Here is a 7,339-nt window from a genome sequence, read left to right as displayed (position 1 = left end):
ATTGCAGTGAGCTGAGATCACGCCATTGCAGGAGAATCGCTTGAATCCGGGAGGATTCAATTCAATTGCAGTGAGCTGAGATCACGCCATTGCACTCCAGCCTGGGCAACAGAGTGAGACTCCATCTCAAAAAAAAAAAAAAAAAAAAAAAAAAAAAAAAAAAAAAAGAGATCACAGTGTAGCTACAGCCACAACCCAGCTGTCTAAGCACAAAGGTGTGCTATTAGCATTAGTAAGGGACAAAGATTCCAACCAAAGATAGGCCTGGCACACGCAGAAGCAGGGGAGCAAGAGTCACCATGGCCCGTATATTCCCAGCACCCATGGGATGAGGGGGCTCAGGGTGTGGGGAAGTGCCTTGGGCAAAGGAGGAGGAGCACCTCAAATGTGGTACCAGGGGAAGGAAGAACCTGTACTTTGGGGTCTCAGAGATCTGGTTTCCCATTCTTGCTCCGTCCCTTATGGCTTGTGACTGAGCAAGTCACTTTGTCTCTCTGAGACTTAGTTTTCTCACCTGTCAAAACATACTTTATTGCCAGGCGTGGTGGCACATGCCTGTAGTACCAGCTACTTGGGAGGCTGAGGTGGGAGGATCTCTTGAGCCCAGGAGTTTGAGGCTGCAGAAGAACTTGAGGACCATGTTTGCTCAGTCCCCTGTGTGAACCCATCCTCTGCCCACACAGTTCTCTTCCTCCTGCCTGACCTCCCAGATAAGCTGGCCAAGTTCTCAGACATGACCAAGAGAAAGGGGAAGAGACCAGAGTCACAAGTTAAGATAGTATCAATCTGGCCGGGTGCCATGGGTCATGCCTGTAATCCCAGCACTGTGGAAGTCCTAGGTGGAAGGATCACTTGAGCCCAGGAATTTGAGACCAGCCTGGGCAACGAAATGAGACCCTATCTCTACAAAAAATAAAAAAATTAGCTGGGCCTGATAGCATGTACCTGTGGTCCCAGCTACTCAGGAGGCTGAGGTGGGAGGATCACTTGAGACTGGGAGGTCAAGGCTGCAATGAGCCATAATCGTGCCATTGCACTCCAGTCTGGGTCACTGAGCAAGCCGCTGTCTCAAAAAAGTTTTAAACAAAATAGTCTCAACTCCTCTGCTTCCCTTGCCCATCAAATAGCGTCCTTACAATATGGCTTCCCATTTAGACTGCTTATAGGTGCAACATGAATTCACCTCCTGGAGAAAACACTGGGCCTCGGGGAAGATGGAACATTGAATTTGTGACCTGCCTGTAGAAAGAAGGTAATGGAAGAGACTGAACTGCCAGACACCTTTGAAGAAGGCCGACGGTACGAAACCTGAAGCTTCTCCAACATCCCCAGGGTGGGGGTCTAACCGCTTCTAGGGTGCCCGATGCTAAGGTAGTTGCTCTTCAAGAGCATCCAACCGACCCCCTTCTTTTTGTTTTGTTTTGTTTTGTTTGAGACAGAGTCTTGCTCTTGTCACCCAGGCTGGAGTGCAATGGCACGATCTCAGCTCACTGCAATCTCCACCTCCCGGGTTCAAGTGATTCCTCTCCCTCAGCCTCCAGAGTAGCTGGGACTACAAGTACCCCCACCACGCCCAGCTAATTTTTGTATTTTTAGTGGAGACGGGGTTTCACCATGTTGGTCAGGCTGGTCTGGAACTCCTGACTTCAGGTGATCCACCTGCCTTGGCCTCCCAAAGTGTTCGGATTACAGGTGTGAGCCACCGTGCCTGGCAACCCCCTTCTTTTAACTCCATCCTCAAATGCCACTGCAATGATGAAAGCAACATCTACCACCTTGTGTTAGCATGACTTGATGTGCCAGGCATTGTGTGGGAGGCTTTGTGTATATGATCTCTCTTTTCTTTTGAGACAGGGTCTCACTCTGTCACCCAGGCTGGAGTGCAGTGGTGTGGTCATGGTTCATTACAGCCTCGGCCACCCAGGCTCAAGTGATTCCCCCACCTCAGCCTCCCAAGTGACTGGGACCACAGGTGTGCGCCACCACACCTGGTTAATTTTTGTATTTTTTGTAGAGACAGAGTTTCACCATGTTACTCAGGCTAGTCTTGAATTCCTGGGCTCAAGTAGCCCTCCCCCTTTAGCCCCTCTAGTAGATGAGACCACAGGTGTGCACCACCATGCCTGGCTAATTTTGTTTATTTAACATAGAGACAAGGTCTCACTATGCTGCTCAGGCTGGAGTGCAATGGTGTAATCCCACAGCCTTGAACTCCTGGGTTCAAGGGACTCTCCTGCCTCAGCCTCCCGAGTAGCTGGGACTACAGGCATGTACCACCATGCCCAGCTAATTTTAATATTTTTAGAAGAGATAGGGTTTTGCCATGTTGCCCAGGCTAGTCTCGAACTCCTGGGCTTAACCAGTCCTCCCACCTCTGCCTCCCAAATTGCTGGGATTCCAGGTGTAAGCCACCGTGCCCGGCCTGTTACCTCTTCTGAGTCCTCACAGCACTAGTAGTAGGAGGCACTATTATTGTCCCTGTTTTCTAGATGAGGATACTGAGTCTAGAGAAGTGGAGGAACCTGCCTGAGGTCACACGGTAAATATTAATTCGGGAACTCTCCAACTCCAGCGCCACCGCCCTGTCCTCCACTGCAGTGTTCCTTTGGCCTCCACCTGCCTGTCTGAGGCTGCCCATCCTCTGGCCAGTTCTGGTTTTGTCCAGGAAATAAAGCCCCAGGTTCATAAATGATGTCAGTGCCAAGCTTTTTCAAAAGGCATTGTTATGTAATATTTAACACACACAAGAGAAAATATGTAACATATCTATGTAATTCAAAAAACATAACAATGAAACAATTCTCCTGCCCTCAAACCTACCTCCCAACTTAAAAATATACTAATAAGTTTTCAAAAAACCTTTCATCTTTTGTATGTTTAGAGATCTGTTGTGTTTTCAAAATGTGAAACCTTTCTCAATATAACCTTCTAACTGGAAACCTGAATATCCCCTGTGGGTTAGCCAGCTGTCTCCCTCTACCGTCTTTTCTGGAGGGGCAGGCACTTGACTACAGTATTTTTTTAAAAATTTTTTCAACTTTAAAATTTAATTTTTTAAAAAGAGATGAGGGTCTTACTAAATTTAATTATTTTTTTAAAGAGCTGGGGGTCTTACTAAATGTAATTATTTTTTAAAGAGATGGGGTCTTATTAAATTTAATTATTTTTTTAAAGAGATGGGAGTCTTACTAAATTTAATTTTTTTTTAAAGAGATGGGGGTCTTACTAAATTTAATTATTTTTTAAAGACATGGAGTCTTATTAAATTTAATTATTATTTTTAAAGAGATGGGGGTCTTACTAAATTTAATTATATTTTTAAAGAGATGGGGGTCTCACTAAATTCATTTTTTTTAAAGAGATGGGGGTCTTACTAAATTTAATTTTTTTTTAAAGGGATGGGGGTCTTACTGTGTGTCCAAGCTAGTCTCAAGATCCTGGGCTCAGGCCATCCTCCTGCCTCAGTAAGTAGCTGGGACTATAGGCATGCGCCACCATGCATTTTTTTTTTTTTTAATCACACTTCTGTCAGCAAATTCTGTGGGTCTGGCCTTCAAACTATATCACAAATCCAACCGTCTCTTCTGCCCTGATCTAAGTCACAATATGGCCGGACTCCTGCAGTAGTCTCCCAGGCACTCTCCATTAGGCAGCTATGGTGAGGTTTTTCTTTTTTTTTTTTTTAAAAAAGAAAAGACAAGAAGAGGAAATCGGGCCAGGCACAGTGGCTCACACCTGTAATCCCAGGACTTTGGGAGGCCGAGGTGGGTGGATCACCAGGTCAGGAGTTCAAGACCAGCCTGACCAACATAGTGAAACCCCGTCTCTAATAAAATTTTAAAATTAGCCCAGTATGGTGATGCACGCCTATAGTCCCAGCTACTCAGGAGGCTGAGGCAGGAAAATTGCTTGAACCTGGGAGGTGGAGGTTGTGGTGAGCTGAGATCACGCCACTGCACTCCAGCCTGAGCAACAGAGCGAGATTCTGTCACAAAAAAGAAAAAAAAAAAGAGAATGGGCTGATCGCTTGAGCCCAGGAGTTTGAGACCTACCTGGGCAAAACAGTGAGACTCCATCTTTGCCAAAAAAAAAAAAAAAAAAAAATTAGCCGGGCATAGTGACAACTGCCCGTGGTTCCAGCTACTCAGGTGGCTGAGGTGGGAGAATTGCTTGAACCAGGAGATCGAGGCTGCAGTGAGCTGTGATTGCACCACGACACTCCAGCCAGGGCAACAGAGCGAGACTGTTTCAAAAAAAACGGAAATCAGATGATGTTTCTCCCTGCTTGATCCTGACCCTGGGACATTCGTGTCCTGCTAGTTCAATTCTGAATCCTCAGCACTGACCAAGGAGATGGGAAGAGAGTTCATGGTCTTGCTGCAGTTGACAAGGCCTTATGGTGCATCCCTCTTTCCCTGCAGGACAATGAGCTGACACTCACTGTTCCTTCCTTTTTTCCAGAAGCCTTTCCCAGACATGCTCATGGCTCATGCCTTCCTCCAGTTGCCTCTGCTCATTGGCACATCTGCCCTGACCTCTGACCTGCTCGACCGCTTTCCACTCCCCTGGTTCTCAGCCCACCACCAGTGAGATCAAATACGCCTTTTTTATAACACTTTGTTATGTGCCCTCCCCTTTACAAGCATGAAATAAATTCACAGGCAATAAAACCTACCCAAGCATACACTTTAAAAAATCAATAGGATGTAGTGTAATTTACGTAAGAAAGAAAAGGAAATTAACTTTTAAAATTTTATTTATTTATTTATTTGAGACAGAGTCTCACTCTGTTGTGCAGGCTGTAGTGCAGTGGCATGATCTCAGCACACTGCAACTTCCGACTCCCTGGTTCAAGGGATTCTTCTGTCTCAGCCTCCCGAATAGCTGGGACTACAAGCATGCACCACCACGCCCAGCTAATTTTTGTATTTTTAGTAGAGACAGTTTCACCATACTGGTCAGGCTGGTCTCGAACTCCTGACCTCAGGTGATCCACCTGCCTCGGCCTCCCAAAGTGGTGGGATTACAGACAGGTGTGAGCCACTGAGCCCAGTCAGGAAATTAACATTTTTTTTTTTCTTTTTTGAGTTGGAATCTCACTCTGTTGTCCAGGCTGGAGTGCAGTGGCATGATCTCAGCTCACTGCAACCTCTGCCTTCCAGGTTCAAGCAATTCTCTTGCCTCAGCCTCCTGAGTAGCTGGAATTACAGGCATGCGCCACCACAGCTGGCTAATTTTTACATTTTTAGTAGAGACGAGGTTTCGCCATGTTGGCCAGGCTGTTCTCGAACTCCTGACCTCAGGCAATCTGCCCGCCTTGGCTTCCCAAAGTACTGGGATTACAGACGTGAGCCACTGCGCCTGGCAGAAATTAACTTTTAATAATTGAATACATACTTCAGTAAATGAATGCTCTGGTGGCTATCTGCAAATATACGTAGACTGAGGTTGTGAGATGTTGACTTGAAATTGGCAGAGACATGATTTCCTCAAACAGTAAACAACTCTCGGTGGATTTCCAAACAAAATGAAGTACAACCTTCCCTCCATGTACAAGGTTCTTGAATTCCTGGAAATTCACTGAGTGATAAATCTGTGTACAAAATACTTCGTGCTTGATTATAAAACCAAGTGAGGTTCTAGGCTCAAATACTTATAAACAGAATTTTCACATGCGTGGATGTCTGCTGCGACATTCTAAAGTCACGTGAGGAGATCAGTTTTCATCCCCTCACCTCTCCAACTATCTTGTGCATCGCAGCCTGTCTGGTGCGTCTGACTCCAGCCAGCTGAGTGCCTGCTGTGCCCCCACTCAATGGGACAACTAGAAAAAAACCTATAGAAATTTCAAAAATGTACGCTAGGCGGCGCTGCCACCCTGGGCAAGAACCACATTTAGGCCCTCGTTTTATTCTTTCTCCTCACCCACCCCTGACCACGTGAGATTTTAGTATGCATTTTTTTGTTTGTGAAAAGCTTGTTTCCATGACTAGAGTGTGGGCTGCAGGAGGGCAAGGCTTTGTTTCTTTCTTTTTAAAAATGATGTGTGTGTGTGTACGTGTGTGTGTATATAGGTGTGTGTGTATATATATGCATATATATGTGTATACATATATACACACATATATAGGGTTGTTTTTTTGTGTGGGTGTGTGAGACAGTCTCGCTTGTCACCCAGGCTGGAGTGCAGTGGCGCCATCTCGGCTCACTGCAACCTCTGCCTCCCAGGTTCAAGCGATTCTTCTGCCTCAACCTCCCGAGTAGCTGGGATTACAGGCATGCACCACCACGCCTGGCTAATTTTTTTTGTATTTTTAGTGGACACGGGGTTTCACCATATTGGCCAGGTTGGTCTCAAACTCCTGACCTCGTGATCCACCCGCCTCGGCCTCCCAAAGTGCTGGCATTACAGGCATGAGACACGGCACCCAGCCTATATTTTTGTATTTTAAAAGCCAGATATATTTTTAAAAGAACATGCTTACAATAAGTAAATTACATAGTAAAGAAACATCAAAATAAAGTAGATGAATAAAAGGCACACTCGAAAAATCCGAGAGCGGAAAGGACAGTTCTTTTGGTTTTGTTTCTAATGTTGGAAGAAAGAAAAAAAGATATATTAAAATTATTTTTTTCAAGAGAAGGTTTCTGTCAGTTGAAGCAATTAGTGTTGGCTTCTTTTCTCCTGTGTCTAAAGCAGCATTTTCCTGCACTGGCTTCTGAGGAGGTTCAGCCTTCCGCCATGTACAGGCGATACATCAAGCCGACAGCCACTGCTGACATGGCAAGGCTCACGCAGTGGGTCCACCAACTGGAACTAGAATCAACAGCAGTGATGAGAATTTCCGAAGCTTGTTTAACTTTGGTCTGTCGTCTAGATGGGGCTCCTCAATGATATATGTTTTGGACAATTCCCTGGCATCTCAAAGATGCCCGACATCCTCAAAGTTCTCAGTAGCGTCACCTCCAGCTTGTTCCCTTAAGACTTCTTCCCCACCAGGACGCTCTTCCAGAAATTTGGTCAAATCGTACACTTGTGGTGCAGAATCTGCCAGGTGCTCTTGCTGTCGTTATGCTTCTGAATCTCCTCTAGGGTGTAGTACTTCACGGCCTCATCCAAGTGCTCGGCCATCTCGGTGGGCCGTGAGACAGGCCCAGCACACATGGCCGCGTCGGGTGGATCAGAGCTTGCAACTCCGCCAGCTCCACCCGGGACATTCCCCACGCCGGGCACCGCAAGGGAGGCTGGGCGGCTGGCTCAGGGGCGGGGAGCCGCAAAAGCGCATATATATACACATATATTTTAGAAACAGGTTCTTACTATGTTCCCAGGTTGGTC

The 7,339-nt window shown here is 46.2% G+C and overlaps 1 pseudogene; it reads right to left on the bottom strand.

Annotated features, from left to right (window-relative positions):
* Positions 1-6,729: 6,729 nt before the first annotated feature.
* LOC103229581 (cytochrome b5-like) lies at positions 6,730-7,132 on the bottom strand (annotated as a pseudogene).
* Between the last annotated feature and the right edge of the window lie 207 nt (positions 7,133-7,339).

This window comes from Chlorocebus sabaeus, chromosome 24 (genome assembly GCF_047675955.1).
Source record: "Chlorocebus sabaeus isolate Y175 chromosome 24, mChlSab1.0.hap1, whole genome shotgun sequence".
NCBI classification, from domain to species: domain Eukaryota; kingdom Metazoa; phylum Chordata; class Mammalia; order Primates; family Cercopithecidae; genus Chlorocebus; species Chlorocebus sabaeus.
The sequence above is the reverse complement of the archived record's forward strand: the minus strand, read 5'-3'. Positions and strand labels throughout refer to the sequence as shown.